The sequence below is a fragment of the Hippopotamus amphibius genome, chromosome 2 (assembly GCF_030028045.1).
Source record: "Hippopotamus amphibius kiboko isolate mHipAmp2 chromosome 2, mHipAmp2.hap2, whole genome shotgun sequence".
Lineage (NCBI taxonomy): Eukaryota > Metazoa > Chordata > Mammalia > Artiodactyla > Hippopotamidae > Hippopotamus > Hippopotamus amphibius.
The window spans coordinates 50,088,514-50,107,707 of record NC_080187.1 but is presented as its reverse complement, the minus strand read 5'-3'; the positions used below and the strand labels follow the sequence as shown (position 1 = coordinate 50,107,707).

The following is a 19,194-nucleotide window of genomic DNA, read 5'->3' as shown; positions in this document are numbered from 1 at the left end:
GCAATGGGCCAGGACCCCAAAGCCTGTAGCTACCTGCTTTTTTTCCAGCAGCATTTCCATTCTAAAAATGTGCTTCTCAGGGCACAGGCAACAAAACCCAACTGCACTGAATAAATGGGCAAATAGAGAAAAATGAAAGATCTGGAGGTGGGGGTAAGGAGGAAGGTGATGCGTGGGACTTGGGCGAGTGTGAGTAATGTGCTAATGAAGCCTGCTTGGAGTTTCCGGGTAAATCCAGGGGAAAACTAATCCTTGGCAAAGCTCCTTCGTGTTGCACAGGACAACACGGCCCAGGGAGTGAGATGATGCTGATGCCCTGAAGTGCCCAGGGGTAGGTGAGGGGGCCCTCCCTTTCCAGCTGTCTTATGTTGGCTTTCGAACAGGGTCCTTGTTCATCTATTTGTAAAAGGGGGGTGGGGCACGAAGAGGTCTCAGCAGTTGCCATAGGCAGCTTCTGAAGATCTGCCGGGAAGGTGTACAAAGGTGACCCAGAATCTTGGCGGGAGGACCTGGAGGATGGCAAGGGGAGTGCATTTCCTTCTTAGGAGTTAATGTGGCTAGGCTCTGTGCTCTGTGGTGGTTCTCAGCCCTGACTACACAGGGGCCCACGAGGGGATCTTTAAAAACTGCCGATGCCCAGCTCCACCCCAGACAACTGAACCAGAATCTTTGAGGGTGGTCCTGGCATCAGTATTTCTTTTAAAATTTCCAGGTGCCACTAATGTGAGCCTACTGAACTAGAATTGGGCTGGAAAAATTATGTGATTTTTGACATGCAGTCACGTACAAAATATATCATCTCAACTTAGGAGGGTTTTAATAATATCAAGACACCAAGACTCTGCTTTTATGGCCAGGAAAAGATGGCCGAAGTGCTTCCTTTGGATGTGCCTGCAAGATGATCAGGTGTTGATGGAATCAGGTTGTTCTCAAAGAGCCAGCATCTTTTTTGTTGTTGGCAGTTGTGGCACTACCCACCCAAGACAGCCCCGTAAGAGGTTCTGATCATTTCTTCCTTTGGAAGGAAAACCCAGTGGTAGAGGCCTTCATCAGCTCCAGGATGAAGTCCAAACTCTGAGGGTGGCTAGCCTGGTGCCATCTCTTGCCACTTCGCATCTCTCCCCCTGAGCACAAACTGGACCAAGTTTCTTGCAGAGCCTAGAAATGTCATGCTCTCTCTTACCTCCTGATTTTGAGCCATGCTTCTTCTTTTGCTCCCAAAAGGTCCCTCTGACACCTTGCTCCCACTCCCATGCTTCACCTGGGGGAATCCTATTCACTTTTCAGTGCTCACTTAGCTTTCAGCTAACTTTCTGCTCTTTTCCAGCCAGGACTGGGATAGGTATTGACAAAAATCCTCTGCTTGACCAAACTCCACCCAGGCTCTTCTGAGCTCTCTTGTGGCTTCAACTCGTGGACTTCCACGTTTGTCTCTGCATTTGTCCAATTTTAGCAAGAATCCTGCTAAGTACGTTTAGCCAGAATCCCCATTCTCAATATCTAATCAGGTTCCTTATCCTCCACCATCCTCCATCTGAAATCTGATCACCCTGGCCTGTCTTCGGTAAGACTCCATTAGGTCAGGTAAGCCAGAACCCCTCTTACTCCTCTTAGTGATCTTCCATCCACTGACCCACACCCTGATCCTGGCTATAAATTTCCTTTTTTTTTTTTTTTCTCACTCAGAGTCAAGCCCAGTCTCTCTCTCCTATTACAAAATCCACTGCAGTAGCCCCCTTGAACAGTCTTCTTTACCGTCTTTACCAAAAGTCATGAATAACTTTTTTCTTTAACACATTATTTTTTCATTAGTAATCTTCATCTTCCTTATAATCCCGGAGCTCCCTTTGCTTGCCCCTTTGGGGGGCTTCTCAACACCATATCACTGTTGCCAACTTACGGGGTCTCTGTGACCTACGTAAGATTTCCAGTGGGAACGTGTCTCTTCATGGTTCCCCATTACCTGGCTCAGTGCACACACACAGCACGTCCACACATATCCACACATGAAAACTGCTTGTTGAGCGAATAAAGGAGATCATTAAACACAACTTGGTTTTTGAGCACTAACATTCACCACAGCTTTGCAAGCCTACTCATGATGGACAGTTCTAGCTCTAAGCAGTTGCTGGCTCCTTCTTTAGATTCTTTCCAGAAATCCCACCCTTGGCCTGGCAAGGAGGCTTCTCAAGCTCAACCAGATGCCTGGGCCTCTGATACCCACTTGGCAATAGGCCTCATGGATAGCTTACTTTGCTTTTCTCGCTTCAGCGAAGCTTGCCCCACCCACCCTATGCTCTTCCTTCCCGCTTGACCTCCCTTGGGGCTGTCACTCCTCTGCTGCCCTTTTCTCTGGCTCCTGCTCGGATCTCTATGGGGAGGCTGACAAAGAGCAGCAAAAGAACTGCTTGGGGTAAGGTACAAAGTGCACACAGTTTTCACAGGTGTGATCCCTGATCTCCATTTAATGATGTCATTCTGAGATTTCTCTTTACGTTCTGGGAGAACATAAAATAAACTTGTGAGGGGCAGAGCTCATCCATCTTTTGATAGTATATTTAGGGAAGATACAGACACTTCCTCCACTAGAGAAAAAACCTTCCTCCAGCCTAGAGAAAAAACAGGAGAACAGTAGGTGCTCACTAATTTCAAGTAGCCAATGCGCATTTCCATGGGTCTTCAGATAGTATCATTAACGTGTCTCTAGATCTCTGGTTGGTTCCCCTACAAGTTACAAAATTGGACCAACTCATTATCTTTATACAAGATTTGATTTGATTTCACATCATCATGATTGGCTCTGGGAACTCTCTGCCAATCCTTTGGGTATTAATTTATTCCATGTCCCCCACCTTTATTTCATCCTGCCTTTATAGAGGTAGTATTACTTTAATGGTTAGGAATATGCATTATAATCCAGCAGACCTAGGTTCAAATCCTGATTCCACCATTTTCAAATGATGCAACATTAGCTTACTCCATGAACTTTAGCCTCCTCATATGTAAAATGGAGTAGTAATAGTATACGTGGGGGGAGATTGTCAAGATCATTCAATGAGATAATGCATGGAAAGCACTTAGTATCTGGCACACAGTACTTGATTAACATTAATTGGTGTCATCATTGGTATTGTTATTTTTGTAATTAATAGACTTGACGCTTCTCAAGGTTAGGGACTATGTCTTATTCCTTTTTTATTTTGCAATCACTAAGCATAGCCCTTATTCTACAGACATTCATTGTGTGGTTATAATATGCTGGGTACAGGAAATGCTGGGGATTAAAGAAACAGTCTCTGTTGCTAAGGAACTCACAGTTTAGTAGGAGGCACAGAAAGGGAACAGAACATTGCATTCATTGGGTGATGTGCACTCTGCTGGGGGCTCTGAAGAAGCACAGCAGAACTGCTTCAGCCCCTCTAGTCTGGGTCACATCGAGCAGGCTGGCAGTCAGGATCAGCCTTGAGGACCATCATCTAGATTCTACAGTAAACAAGTGCCGTATAAATGAATTAGATGATCCTTGTGACAGTGATAATGGTAATAAAAATGAATCAGTAAGAAACAGCCTTCATTTGGTAATATCAGCAAAGAGGCAGTGAACATTATATGCAGCAGTTAGTGCAAACCATTGCTTTGTAATAGCTCCTAGCCATGTCCTTGCTCAGGGTGTTTATCTGCGCTAGAAAATGCTATGACTCAAACTTACAGATGTCTACCACTGATGAAGACGATCCAGGTGCCTTAAAGCCCTGACAAGCAGCAGATTTTAGGATGGGGGATAAGTTATCTGGATTGTCAAATGGTACCAACCAGTATCTGGGGGTTCACATTCCCAGGGAAATGCACCAGGGCACACAACCCAAGATGGCACATGGGTGGATGTTTAGGAACATGTGGGCTGGGGGCTACCATTGCACATCCTCCTTCCTGGCTTGGCAACCTGACATGAGTGGTTTTTCTCCCAGCCCTCTTGCAAGAAGTAAATGCGTAGTCACTACCACCTTCCTACCAAGTGACATGTTGTCACCTCCCTCTTTGTTGGTGACAGTCAGTGCAGACTGCCTCTAGTGGATGTTTGATGGTTCCACCTGCATAGTATGTATACATTTCCCCTTCCTCTGGTAAGAGCATCCTGGTTTCCCTTTGTGGAACTGTCCCTCCCCTACTCGCAGTCCATGAAGTTTGGGTGAAATGAGCTGCAGTTCCATATCGAGGAAATTAATCAGTATATTTTACCCCCTGATTGCAGCGATTCGTTCAGGGATGGACATGTGATCTTAGCCTGACCAATCAGAGACAATAAGCATAAAGCTTGGGACTTTTGTTGGAACTCATATTAAAGAGAAGCTCTCTTTTTACAATGCAATATAAGTCTACCAACTGAAGAGGGCCTGCCCAGGAGTGACTCCATCACAGAGAAGAGAAACAGATTCCTGATTCAGCCATGCCTAAAACCAGAATTCTTCAGTTATATGAAGCATAAAATTCCTTTTTTCTTTAAGTCAATTTGAATTGGATTTCTATCACTTGCAGTGAGTCCTGGCTAATACAATCACCCTCACTTCCCTGTCCCCTGTCCACAGTAATTAAAGATATTGATATTTTGTGTATACCACTCCTGGAAGGCTGCATTTGGGGCTTTGGAGTAGAGGAAGAGATTGGAAGGGGCAAATGGGAATGTGAAATCTGACCTGACATCAAGGTTGAATCACAGTTTCGGGGTTTCAGGAGCCAGAGGCTCTGTTGCTCTTTCTTCCCCAAGTATAGAAGAGCTTAAGGGATCTATGATGGTCTAAGCTCAACTGTCAAACTGGGGCCTCTGACTCAGAAACTAATGATACAGATGTCACTTATTATCAAGTCAGTTGGGTAGACACTCTTGGGAAACTTTGGCCAAAGTTTCCAGCTACTCCTAAAGTGAAGAAAACCTTGTTCTAGAAGCTGACCATAGATAGATTTGGCCACAGCAGTCCCAGAATGTGGGTGCAGGTACAGAGTGGGAAAGCTACATCTATGCAATTATGGCCAAGTTAGAAGGGATCAAACATTTGGAAGTTCAGATTCTCTGTGGTTTATCTATGTGGGTCACATTGACATATCACAAGGCAGAAAGTTGGAGAGCATTAATAAGTAGAAATGAAATGGATGATTGGGCTCCAGAACAATGATAGGTTGTGCTGTCATAATACAGCCAGATTATGCAGGTCAGAGTAAGAAAGTCCTCCCTTTTCTGTGCATCTTCTGGAGAGCAGCCTTTGAATGGCTGAAGTTTATAATCATAAATAAATTTTTATAATAACTAAAATAAGGGCCAACAGAATCCCTCGCTTAAATGTAAGCTTCATGGGGGAAAGGGTTTTTGTCTGTTTTGTTCACTAAAGAAATAGCAATTATAACATTGTACACAGCAGGTGCTCAATAAATATTTGCTAAATGAATGCAGGCAGGAATATCACACACTGTACATTTGACCTGCAATGTCAGGCATTTCTGTAAGGGTTACATGTGATCAATTTCACTGGGTCAGTGTCTGTTTTCCTATTTACTTCAAGATCTCAAGTGCTACCATGACCTGCTAATATAAGATGGTTCCTACAAGAGCAGAAAGGCTAAAGAGGGGAAAAAAATAGACGTTTGACTGTTTGTTTGTTTTTGCAATTAACTTGCAAAGGAACACGCCTGGCTTTGGTAAAGGCTATAGCAAATATCCCTCCTGAATGCTGGTGTGTAAATCTCCATGGCACACCAGCCATAACACCCGACCTTAAAATCATGGCAGACATTGCTAATCAATCATGACATTCTTCTGTCAGGTTGTAGTCTTGAAATTCTTTTTAAGACAAAACTCTCAAAAGCACAACCAATCAACTGAAGTTGACACAAGAGATGGAACCTTTCTCTCAGTTCCTTCAAAAATAAGAACATGAGGTCTCGGTAAAAGATCTATGCCTCTTTTCAGGATCCTCCTAATGCCCACATGGTCTGGCCTTTGCCCAACCTACACCTGGCCCAACCTTGAAGTTGCCTAGGGACAAAAAAGGATCAAATTAGACATCCTGCTTTCCTCAGACCCTGACATTTTTGGTGAAGGGCCACCTACAAACATCCTGTGCTCCTGGACACTGCCCACTGCCCATTTTAAAAGAAACTGTTTTAAATGGATACTTCTAGTGGAACTGTTGATCCTAGTCTATTATTTGGGATCCTCCAAGGTGAAGGACAGTAGAGATTTGGAATAAACATCTGTGGAAAGCATAGAATGTGCCAACCCCTGTGCTGGGTACGTCACATCAGCCATTGCACTTAAGCTTCCTGGCAACTCCATAACAAATGTATTATCCTTGCTTCATAGTTGTAGAAACATGCACGGACGGGTGCAGTGCCTTACCCAAGATCACACAGCTAATAAGGGATAATGCGAGAACCAGTCATTCATCCATCCAAAAAATAATGAGTTCCTGCTATGTGCCAGTGGGAATTGGCTCTGGAGATGAATGCAGCAGAAATGGGTCCTCTTCCTCTCTGACCCTAAAGCCAGGATGTACACCTCTCTATCTCATATAGCCTTTCCAAAGTAATTATGCTAGTGACTACCTTTCACAAGCTTCAATGTAAGACCCTGTGCTGTGAGATTTACTTACATCACCCTGTGCTAATCCTTATAATACTTTGACACGATTGATTTTACTGCCCCATTGAAAGGTGAAGATGTGAGGCTCAGAAAGTTTTAGTATCTCTGTAAGTGTTTCAAAGACAGTAAGAACAGGGTCAGGATGTCCATGCAAACCTGTTCAACTATAAAGTCTCTTTCTCTGTGCCTCTGGAAAAGAGGCAGCATGGGGTTGTTTACAATCTCAGTTATGAACAAATGTAAAGACGGATTGATAGACACCTGAATTTTTCTTGTTTCCATCAACACAAATAAAGCCTGAGCTGTTCAGATCAGGTAATAAATGTATGGAACACTAAAATTCAAAGTGTGGAGAAAGAAATTTGATTCATATAATAGGTATCAGGTGTAGGCACCAATGTACCAAAGATTAAGACACTTGCCTGTTTGATTTTATCCTATAAGGCATGGGGAAAAGAAACATTTGTTTACTTAATACACACATCACAGTTTCCAAAAAGCATGAGAAATTAAAAATGAAACACCAATATCTGATATAATGAGCATCATCTTTAAAAATATGAAGAGGAAGGATATTTCCAGAAGATCATCTCTTCCTCACCTGGCTGAAAAAATGTCTCAAAGCTTATTCCAAATCACAGGCAAGGGAATAAGAGCTTAGTTGAATACATGACTACATTTATCCTATTTTTTTAAAGAAAGGGTTTTCAACTAAAAATCCATCCTGAAAAGATAAGGAGACAAAGAGGATTTCTCCACCTCATTTTAGAAATCCATACAGTTTGCCACGGAGGATTTAGGATGCCATTAGCACAGCTCCTATGGCTTACTCCAAGGAAATAGATTTAGATAGCTCTGCTTTTTTGGCCCTTTTCCTGACACAGTGCTTTCCTTGGCAAGAGAACTGGAGATGCCTCCTTTTGTATGGCTATATCCATCTAGAAGGTTCCTGATCTGAGTCCTAGATAGCAGTAGATCCAGGCATAAGTCTTCTTTATGGAAGTAAGGGGGTCTTTCTATGTCTTTCAATAGGCTATAGTCAATGTCCTCTAGAAATGGAGGTCAGGAAGAGCAGAGGTAACTGAAAACCATGTAAGTTCCAACTTTGTAGAGTCAAAAGCACCACCCACCAGCTCAGCTTTTTACTTCTTTTGTGGTTCATTTGTTTTCCCTTCCCCATCCTAAGTGTTGGGCAAGATGCAAATTGGTAATTACATGGTACAAAGGCAACCATGAGAAAGGAGTAAGAGGAGGCTCAGTTCCTCCATCTGTGAATGGAGGGACTTGGACTATTGATATTCCCTACAGTGCAGTGCCCATACAGCTCAGGAAGTCCAAGATGATTGTGGGATACAGGAGGAGGGCACCAAGTAGCACTGAATTGGATAGTGAGAAAGTGATGACCTTTGAAGCCTCTTTCCATCTTCCTGACTCCATCAGAAAGAATGCGTCAGTTTGAGGATAATATTTCTTCAACACTTCCCTCACATTTGCTAAACTTCCTTTTTAGCAAAGATTGGGCAGGCTGAAGGCTCAAGCATCTGGACACAATTTCATAACAATGTGGTGTTTTCATTCTGTTTATTTTATGGTCATTTTCTATGACATCAAATCACACTGATTTTTCAACTTACAGCCAAGATGTAAATTTTTTTTTAATAAATTAATTTAGGTTTTAAAATTGAATCAATTTAACGAAAAATATTAAAGAGTGGACAGATGTTACAAAACAGTGAATGGTTTATGTGACTAACTAAAGGTTGGGAAACGCTGGATGTTCTCTAAGCCCCATCTCATCCAGACATCTTATAACTCTATGAATCTAAAAGGAGGAGCAGAAGACCAGAATAAGCCCAAGACTGGATCTTATCCCAGGAGCGAACTGTAGGCCACTTATAAAAGCTGTATTCTTTTTATTCCTGTCAGAAAAGCAAAGTACCTAGCACCCACTGCATGGTAGGGAACCCAGCCACCACCAAGGGGGAAAAATGTCACCAGTGACAGAGCCTCTAAACTCTTCAGGGTTAAGGTTATATATGCTCAGCTTTCAGCTATTTAGGAAGCACAATGAAACTAATAAACTTTGTTTTTTAATCTAGTGACTTAGAAAGCAGGATGTTATAAGCCTAGGTATGTTGTGTGTGAGTAGTGGGCAGGGGAGCAGGGAAGGGGAGAACATTCAATTCCCTCTGTTATCTTGGTTCTGTGTTCTAGTTATTCTCTATTTCTAGCTCTACTTAGAGGCAAACCTGTCATTTATTAAATTCCAACCTTGGCAGTATAATAATGATTTGGGATCAGGAATTAGTATCAGTAAGATCCTACACAAATCTTGCCAGGAAAGGATGTGTATCTACACTAGCCTGTTACACATGTCAGCGAATTTGTTGCCATGATGCAGCAGATTGATTGCATTAACAGCTCCAATGTCTCTCTCTCGTATCCAGCCTCCTTTGCTGTGTGATTTGATAGGTTTGTTTCTCTCACTACACAGGCAGGATCTATTTCCTTGCCCCTCGGTTCTGAGTTTGGCCATGTGAGTTTCTCTGGCCACAGGGATGTGAGCAAATGTGACCCATACAGGACCTTGAAAAAAACCTCGAGTGTTTTTGTTTCCACTCTTCCACTTCAGCTGTCACCACGAGGAACATGCCTGAGCTAGTCTGCTGCAGGATGAAACACAGGAGCCTCTGCTCCCAGTCGCTTCTGCTGTGTGAGCTAAGGTTGTTCTGAATCAGCTGACAGGTAGCTGACTCCCTTGCCTGAGCCCAGCCAAGACAGAAGAACCATCCGGGCAACCCACAGGCTCCTGAGCTCAATAAATGCTTACAGCTTTAAGCCTCTGCCTTCTGGGGTGGTTTGTCCTACAGCACTATCAATGGATAATATCAATATGTACTGTCAACAGATAATGTCGAAGATACCTGATACACATGCTCCACTTCCCTTGCCTTGCTCACAGCTAGAAGAGGTAGCCTTAGGTCTCTCGGGTTGACAAAGCCCTTTCCTAATTTCTTTACCCTTCCCTCTCAAGTCAGGCCAGATCCCATCATTGCTCAAAGAGGAGGCCTCATCATTATCCAAGGATTAAGGAGCAAATTCATTAAATGACCAATGGCTAATCAGCCTTGGTCTTTAGAAATTAAACTGAGGTGCAGAGACTTTAGTTAGATAATGGCAGGTACTGAATTAAAGATCGTATAGAATCAGACCAAGTTAGGTCATTTAAAAGTAAAGCAAGCCATCTGCGAGAGGAGAGGGGAAGGAAGGGAAGAAGGACAGTGGAGAGAGAGCTAGAGAGAACGAGAGAGATGATCGATTGATTGAGCCTGGAAAGAAGTAGAGAGAAAAGCAGACGACTGGTCATGTCTTCAGATTCTGGCTTCCCAAAACCACTTCCAACTTCATTTCCAGTCAGCTTATGTCATGCTTTATTTCCTGTCTTTGAATGTTTTTGAGGTTTCCTCTTAGACACTTACAGTCAATCTTTCTTTATTTAATCTAGTTTGAGTGGGTTTTGTTTTCTTGCAAGCAACATTTCTCTAGTTGAGAACACAGCCATTAACACCTTAGAGAGAATCAGCTTCTCAGGCTGGCAGTTTGATCAGAGCAGGTCAAGATCCAGCTGCTGGGAACTCATGGCAATTAGGGAGGGGGCCGGGAAGAGGCGGGGGAAGGGGGCTCAGGGAAGGGTCAGAAGGATGGAAATAAAAAGTATTTAACTTACAATTTTACTGAGGGCTCATCTCATTCCTTTTGATATTTGCCTAAGCAAAATAGGATTAGACAAGCTTCTTTCTGCTTCAAACCAAAAACAAAAACAAAAACATTCAGAGAAAAAGTCAAATAAATGATTTACTCTCCCAGATTTTGTGCTATGTCCACCTCCACTGTAACTCTTGACTGTGACGTTCTTGTCCCAACTCCTCATGTTGGAAGAACACATTCTCCAGAGCTGCAAGGCAGAAACGGGTATCCCTTCCAGCCCAGGAGCAGGGAGCATGACTGCCTTCTCATTGCCCTAACTGTGGAAGGTTTCCCCTGTGGGTCCACTCTACCTGAGCCACCATGCCTCACGTTAAGGAATATGCTTCTTGTTTTTATTTAAAAAAGGGATTGCATAATTTTTCAGAAACCCATACATCTGTCCTGCTGGCTATATGAAGAGGGAAGAGTCAGGGCCTTCTTCAAGAGGGAGTGTCTCATGAAAAGAAACTAGCAACCTGACATCAGGGCTCTTTGGGCTGAGAAGGATCAGTCCAGCGAGCCAGGCTGTGCATATCTCCGTGCGAATGTGCATCAGGGACACTAGGCTGGACCAGCTCCACAGAAATGATCAACGGCTCCTGCCACCTCCCATTGGATTGCACCCCTGTTATTACAGGACATTCAGGGAAACAATCAATGTGGTCCCTAATATTCAGGAACGCGTTTGTAAGCAAACACAAGCTCCTGCTGACATTATTTACAAATCTCTTGGTAAGTGACCGATAACACAGGAAATCCATTTGTACTCAGAACTCATGCTCCTGGTTCTGTCTGCTGGCACACTGCCCTCTCAGGGCCTCTCCTCCCGTTACTGCTCTGCAGATCCCAGGCTCTGTTCTCCCTGCCCTCTCTCTTTTTAAGGCCCCTCTGCCCACTTGTCTCTGTTTACTGCTAAAATGTGAGCTTTTCACACTTCAACGCCTGCTCCTCAAGCAGCAAAGAACCCGGATGATAGTTTGTGTTCTACTTAAACCTCAACTGTTATGGGTGGGTTCAGATTCCAGGGCCCATCACTTGCTGTCGTCTGTGAATAGGAATCCAATTGTATGCAGAATATAAACATTATTATTTTTATAAAAAAGAGTTGGGGGCTTCCTAGGTGGCGTAGTGGTTAAGAATCCGCCTGCCAATGCAGGGGACACGGGTTCGATCCCTGCTCCAGGAAGATCCCACATGTTGCGGAGCAACTAAGCCCGTGTGCCACAACTGTTGAGCCTGCGCTTTAGAGCCAGTGAGCCACAACTATTGAGCCCACATGCCACAACTACTGAAGCCCACGTGCCTAGAGCCCATGCTCCACGACAAGAGAAGCCATGGCAATAAGGAGCCTGCACACCACAATGAAGAGTAGCCCCCGCTTACCTGAACTAGAGAAAGCCTGTGTGCAGCAACGAAGACTCAACATAGCCAATAAATAAATAAATAAATTAATTAATTTAAAAAAAAAAGAATTGGGTGATAGCACACCCTCATACAGTGGACTAACAACTTTTTTCTTTCCCAGAGCAACACTGGCACATGTCAGTGAAAATAAACACTTTTATCTTGAAAGGTTTATCTGTTAAAAATAAGAAACTCAAGATGCCTATCAAGTGGAGAAGCAGGGTGGGGGGCGTAGAAGGGAGCAAGATGGGAAAGGCACTTTGCTGTTAATTGTGGCTTGAGAATAATCTCCTTGTATGTTTCCTGTTTTGGGATCTATCCATAAGTGACCCACCAGCTACTAATCTTAATGAGCTCGGTTTGAGTCCTAGAGCTGACATTTGCCATCTATGCACTATTGGTAAGTCAATTAAAATGTCTGAGCCTGATAACAGTATAACAAAATATACTATTAATAGAAATAATGTTAATAATGATGATGGTACATGCCCAGATTCCCTCATCATTCATTCAACAAGCATTTATGAGCCCCCTACGATGTGCCAGATTCTAAGTGCTTGGGATGCTGCAGAGAATCAAGCATCAAAGATCCCTGCTCTTCTTTAGCCTGCATTGGGAGAGGTGGTGGGCAGACAGAAAATAAACAACAGCATCATAAATAAGTAAACTAAGTGGTGTGTTAGAAGGTGATAAGTGCTGTAGAAGAAAAGAAAAGTAAGGCAGGGCAAGAAGGATCAGGAGGGCGTGTGGGTGCCTGGGAGCGGCAATGAGAAGGCACGATTGGAATAGACTCCAGAGTTGGATGACGGAGTTGGCCAAGAAGCAGTCTGGCGAAAGGGTGCTTGAAGCCGCAGGCAGGGCTAAGGTAAAGGTCCTGGGGCTGAAGTGCTCCTGCTGTGTTCTGTGAACTGCGACCATGTCTGACTTAACGCACAGGAGAGCAGAGAGAAAAAAAAGAGCGCTAAGGGGGTGGAGGGAAGGCGAACCTCATGTGGGTCCTTTGGAAGGACCTCCCAGGATCCAGTCACATAATGATAAGGCATTGCTGTTTATTGTAATCCTTACTGGCTTTATTAAAGAAGGTGAGTAATTCCCCTTCATCCATTCTGGCTCCTGTCGGACAGTGTTTTGATGTACTCAGTAAGCCCTCTCTTCCTTACTTTTGTTTTTCCCAATAGACCCCTAATACCCTTACATGAAATAGGGACCAACTCTCTGTCCCCAGGTGGTGGACTGAAGGCAGCTGAATCCTGGTCCTCCACAATCTGCAACAGTACTTCTCAGACTCCCCCTGCGTCCACCTACCATAAAGAGAAGGAAGGCTAACGAGAGCAGGCGCCTGGGCTCACTCTGACCTTCTCTCAGTCCCATCCACATTAACAGCTATCCTCCCTTTATCAGCCAAGCTGATTTCTAATCTGATTTGAGCAAAATCAACTTTCATAGGTAGAAGAAGTCCTCACAGTATGAGGCTTGGGAGAGGGAACAAGGTTCTTACTAATGGCTTCAGCGCACAATCCAGCTTTTCTCATTGCTGCTAAACTCCTTAGTGGTTGCCGCTTAGTGCAAACTATTTGCTGTACCTGCTGTGTCAAAGAACAATAAGCTTAGAGACAGGCAAAGCCCCTCTGTTCCTTAAGTATCTTAACCTTTCCTGAGGCAGGAAACCTAACCAAAGGCTGTGGCTCACAGTCTGAAAAATTCTAGACAGTTTTATTCAACAGTGCGCCTATCCACCACAAAGTATCTGCAGAGAGAGTGTGGATTTAAATTCTCTTTTCTTTTCTTCGTGAAGATAGGAAGGTTGTTACTTCTTTTTAAAGTGAAGTAGATGGTTTACGTAAAATCTGTATTTTTCTCCTGCATCTGGACAAAACCCAAACATACACCAAAGATGTTGCTTTTTTCCACAAATGATCAACTGAGTTGACCAGGTTGATTCAAGTATTTGAAAACTGGATGGCCTCACTTTGTCACTGCTCAAAGTACAAACTAGTGACGTGAAAGCTGACATATATATATATATATATATACACACACACACACATATATACACATATTTTTAAAAAGTCCTTCCCAATTTTCATAAGCTTATGCTTCATGCAGCTCCACTCTAAGCAATGCTGTGGTGGCATTTCCTTTGGCCAAGTTGGTCTGAATAGACCTGTGGGAAAATCTGAAAACTAAACCACAAAGCAGTATAAAATTGGCTAGTTTCTGGGTCCTTCATAGAAAGGAAACAAGTCGGGCTTTTTCCACTATATCCCTTGCCTAATTGTGAAACAAAGGCTGTTCTCTGGGCTCTGGTGGACCAGCCTGTAGGTTGCAAACTTGGGGAGTTTGTAAGTGAATGCTCTGTCTTCTTTTCTCCGTACCTTATACAACTATTTAGTAAAAAGAGGATGGTTAACATGCAGGCTCTGGGCTGCACGCTCAGTGATGACAAGCATACATGCGTGCACACACCCCTACCCCACCAGGAGAGAGATCAGAAAGAAGAGGAAGGAAAGCTAAAAGAAAGTTATGGGGTAAATCCAGCTTGATTGCTAAGTTAGCTAACAAGATGTAAAGGAATAGTCTCCCATATGCATTTAATGTATGACCTGCCTACAATCAAATCCCAGTGTAAGACGCAATTCTACTTAAGATGACATAAAACCAATGTCCAGTGGACTGAGTGTGATCATTGTTCCTTGGGGCCACAACAGGACATGTGGACTTGGACAGACACAGGTAGATGGCCAGGTTTTTCATTACAACTTTTCAAAGAACAGGGTTGATATGGGTCTAATGAAACAAGTTTCAAACTCAAGTACAACAAGCATTTATAATTATATAGCAAACAACTGTGGTTACAAATACCCTAGAGGTGGTTGTGCCAGATTCTATGCCAGATGCCTTCATATATATTAGCTCATTTGTCATGACAATAAACACATTTTTAAAAGATTATTAAGGTCATGGAGGCTGATCATAAGACAAAATGGTGGAAACCTTGCAAGAAACACTTTAGAATTTCCCACCCATTCATTTATTTTTTAAAAATTTCATCTGACAACCAATTAATAGAACACTTGCTATATTTCAGGCATTTTTCTGCATGCTTTATAATTTTTAGCTTATAAAAATATGAGAAAAAAAACAAGGTGGTGTCTTAGCTCAAGCAGCCATAAAACAAAATACCATAAACTGGGTGGTTTAAATAATGGACATTTCTCACAACTCTGGAGGCTAGGAAGTCCAAGATCAAACAACCAGCTGATTTGGTTCCTCAGTGAGAGCCCTCAGCCAGGCTTCAGATCGCTACCTTCTCACTCTGTCCATAAGGCAGAGAGAGGAAGAAAGCTCTCTGCTATGTCTTCTTATAAGGGTACTAATCCCATCATGAGGTTCCCACCCTCGTGATCTCATTTAAATCAAATTACCTTCCAGAGTCTTCATCACAGTCGCCTTGGTGGTTAGGGATTCAACACACACATTTTGGGGGGACACAATTTAGTCCATAACAGGTAGATTCTATTATGTCCATTTTAAAGGTGAGTAAACTGAGGCACAAGTAGGCAAGTAACTTGCCCAGTGACACACAGCTAGTAAAAAACCTCAGAGCCTGGATTCAAACCTGAGATTCCATCATCTTAACTACCACATTGTGCTATTTCTCACGGTGAGGGAGCTGAGAGTTACATTAGAGTCGTAAAGGTTTGCATGCCCAGACATCTGTATTTAGACTATCCTTGTGTTTCATTCTTTTGTCTGGGTCAGTGGCTCTCAAATGCTGATGTCCGCAAGTAATGTGGCTCTTGCCATGTTATAAAGACTTTTGAGAGTAAGTTGGACCAGAAGTGATTTTTTGCCAACATGCTTACTTTAGAAGCACATCTGTGTGGATAATACATTCCATGTAAATAGAAAATATATACTTATTACCACAAATATAATGAAAGAAATTTAAAAGCCCGTTTTTATTTTATTTATTGTCCAATGGTGCCTTTGCAAATGAGTAAACTAATATTCTTTGGAAGGGATCATCCCAGTTAACTGTGTAAACACTCTGTTTTTAACCCATGGAAACAGAGATCTCTCTATTTCACTAGAGTGTGTGATGGGCCCGAGAATTGCTTACGCATAGCTATTTGCACCCAACATAACTGATAGCTTCATTTAACATAGTAATGTTGGGTTTGCAGTAGGATCTCTGTTGAGAAGAGGTTGAGGACCAACACAAAATAGTGTACAATCAAGGAACAAAACCAAATCTTGTTTTGCTGTGTGTTATAACGAATAGCCTATTATTTCTCGTTACCAGGTGAGTGAAGGAACTGGCTATACTGATGGTTGCCATGGATATACACTGCTCCAGCTGGTACCACATTACAATAGGAACCAGTGATGTCAAGTTGAGGAATATCAAATGAAGAGATTTGGCTTTACTAACTGATGGAAGTCTGTGAGTCAGCACCTTAGACCAACAGAGATGTTCACCGTCATGTTTATGTGCTTCAAAATGCAAGAGAATTGCCATTGTTATGGCAGGTATACAGAGCCAAGTGGGCAGAGTGGTGCCAGTGATACAGTTATTGCAGTCTCTTTCATTTAATTAATTAAATGTTCATATGAATTAGTTAATAATTTTTTTATATTTATGCCTCGTTTAGGCCTGGCTCTAGTCTAAGTTATATTTCCACAGAACTGACCCAGAATATTGACCCACAAACAATGGTTCACAGGACTTAACTCTATTTTGAGACTTAGAGAGATAAAGTGAAGGATGTTTCCATATTTTTGTAGATTTGGTGATCTGAATTATTTAATGCTCAAGATTGAAATTACACTCAAACTCTTTATTTGTGTAGAATCTTCTTGCTAGGCAATCCATTACTAGCTTAAGATATTGTACATGTAAAAATAATAAAATTGTATTTTAAAATATTTTGTAATTTAAGTGGTTTTTTTTTTTTTTTTTTTTTTTTTTGCTAATTTGATTCACCAGATAGTTAAAATTAGTAGAGTTTTAGGCCATACTATTAAATAACACTTTAAAAAGTTAATTTGCTGGAGAGCAACAGTTGGCTAGTTTTTTCTTCTCTGCCTGAGAGAATATGGGTATAAATTAAGTAGACTGAATATTGGGCCATTATGACATGACCACTAAATATTCGACAGAGTAGATCCAAGCTCCAAATGTCCACTGAATGTCAGCCAATCATTTAAGATTAGGAAGAAGCTAGCCAATAGCAAATAAATATTTAATTCCAAATATCTCCAGCATAGAAACATGTGAAATACATTCTATAGTCTGTCTTCCAGTCTCTCATATTCTCTCTCTCCTTTTGCTTCACTATCTTTCATCTCTCTTTTATTTCCTTATTTTTGAAGAGATCTTGAGGTCAATTTTCTATTACATCAGAATAACAATGTCATTCATTTTCAGCTGGCCAGAAAATACAATGTCCCCTTCTCGTGTGTCCTTCCAATACAAAGCCTTTAGCATCTGTACTGAGGTTTGACAGGAAGAGCCTCTCCTCTCCAGATTACTGAACTTCAGTGAAAGCTTGTCTCCGTCCAAATTCTGCCGCACCGTATCTACAAATACAGGAGAGGCAGAGAGCACTGGATCCAGGCTCTGGAGGCAGTCGGCCTGGGTTCAAACCCCAGCTCTGCCATTTATGAGCTGTGTAACCTTTGGCAGGTCACTTAAACTCTCGGGGTCTCTATCTCCTCAGCTATAAATTGGGTGATCATCATACCTACCTCAAGAGTGTTGATGCAAATATAAATGACTTATTGATACATGTAAAGCCTTAGACAGTGCCGGGCACACAGTGTACATTCAGTAAGGGCTGGCCATGTCCGTAAGAGGCCCTCTGGCTGAGAGGGCTCCTAGCCCAGGCTCCTGAGCCAGCCGCCAGGGTTCAAAGTCCAGCTCTGCCTCTCAAAATAGCCATGCACTTGAGACAAGTTACTTATTAGGTCAAACCATATGAACTTTCTGAGAGTAGATCATTTTTGACCTACAAAAATGCCAACTTCACAGGGTTCAACCTAGCATGTACATAATATTCTCTGTGCTTCAGTTTCCTGACCCAGTAAAAATAGGGGCAATAACCCTACCTTGTAGGATTGCTACAGGGAATAAATGAGTGAGAATTCATAAAACATGTGGGACAATGCCTGATTATAGAGAGCGCTCTTTAAGTATTTACTATTATTACTTTTATTACTCACATCTCATTACTGCTTGACACGAACTTTTCCCGAGAATAGCCTGCTTCTGACAATCAGCCTTTCTGTCTTGCCTGCTATGCCACTCTCCTCTTTCAAAGCTTGGTCTCAATTCATCTGATCAACCCACCCACTCTATTCCCTCCATTTATACCATGTCTCTTGGCATTTGTTCAATCAATAAGGACAAGATGTTTTACATCAGCTGACAGTGGTTCCCATGTCGTCTCTGTCTTCTTCATGTATTGACCTTGGAGTGTGAGGGTCTAGGAAGGATATGACATTTCTCCTGTTTTCAACTATCTTTTCATGTGATGATTATTTTATATCTTTAGAAAAAATGAATTTGTGTTTAAAAGTGGGACCCCTAATGCCTTCCTATGTGTTTTTAAAAAGACTTTTAAAAAACTTGAATAATTTTAGGTTTATAGAAAATTGCAAAGATAGTACAGAGAACTCCTGTGTAGTCTTTACCCAGTCTCCTCTAATGTTAGTCTTATACAACTATTGTGCATTTGCTGCAATGAAGAAATTAACACTGGTACATTACTGTTAACTGAACTCCAGATTTGAGTCAATATTTTATCAGTTTTCCACTAATGTCCTTTTTCTCTTTTAGGATCCCATTCAGGATGCTACGTTGCATCTGGTCATCCATGTCTCCTTAGTCTCCTGGTTTGCGACAGTTTCTCAGTCTTCCTTGTTTTTCATGACCTTGACAGTTTTCAGGAATGCTGGTCAGGCACTTTAAAGAATATCACTCAATGTGAGTTTGTTGTATTTTTTCCCCTCATGATTAGACTGGGATTATGGAATTTGGGGAAAAATACCACAAAGGTCAAATGTCTGTCTCTTCGTATTATACTGGGGGTAAATAACACCCGCATGACTTCTCACTGGTGGTGTCAACCTTGATACCTCTCTGGGTTATTTAACAAAGTAAAATTTTTACACAGAGTTCTCTACATGTTAAAGTTACCAAGAGACTATTCAAAGATAGTAAGTAGCTAGATTCCTAAAATCATAGTATTCTGAAGCACCAAACAGGTTTGTTCAGTTGTTATCAATCTTATCAGACCCAACACCTCTTTTTTATAATAAATATTTTCTACTGCCTCCTTTACTGTCCTGAAATAAAATTTATCAACGGTATAATTTACCATTGATCATCACAGAAAAATCAATAT

The 19,194-nt window shown here is 42.1% G+C and overlaps 1 protein-coding gene across 14 annotated transcripts in view; it reads right to left on the bottom strand.

Moving 5' to 3' along the window:
• Positions 1-19,194, bottom strand: part of TRPM3 (transient receptor potential cation channel subfamily M member 3) — an 827,818-nt gene that overhangs the window by 17,829 nt on the left and 790,795 nt on the right. The gene's annotated exons all lie outside the window — the stretch shown is intronic.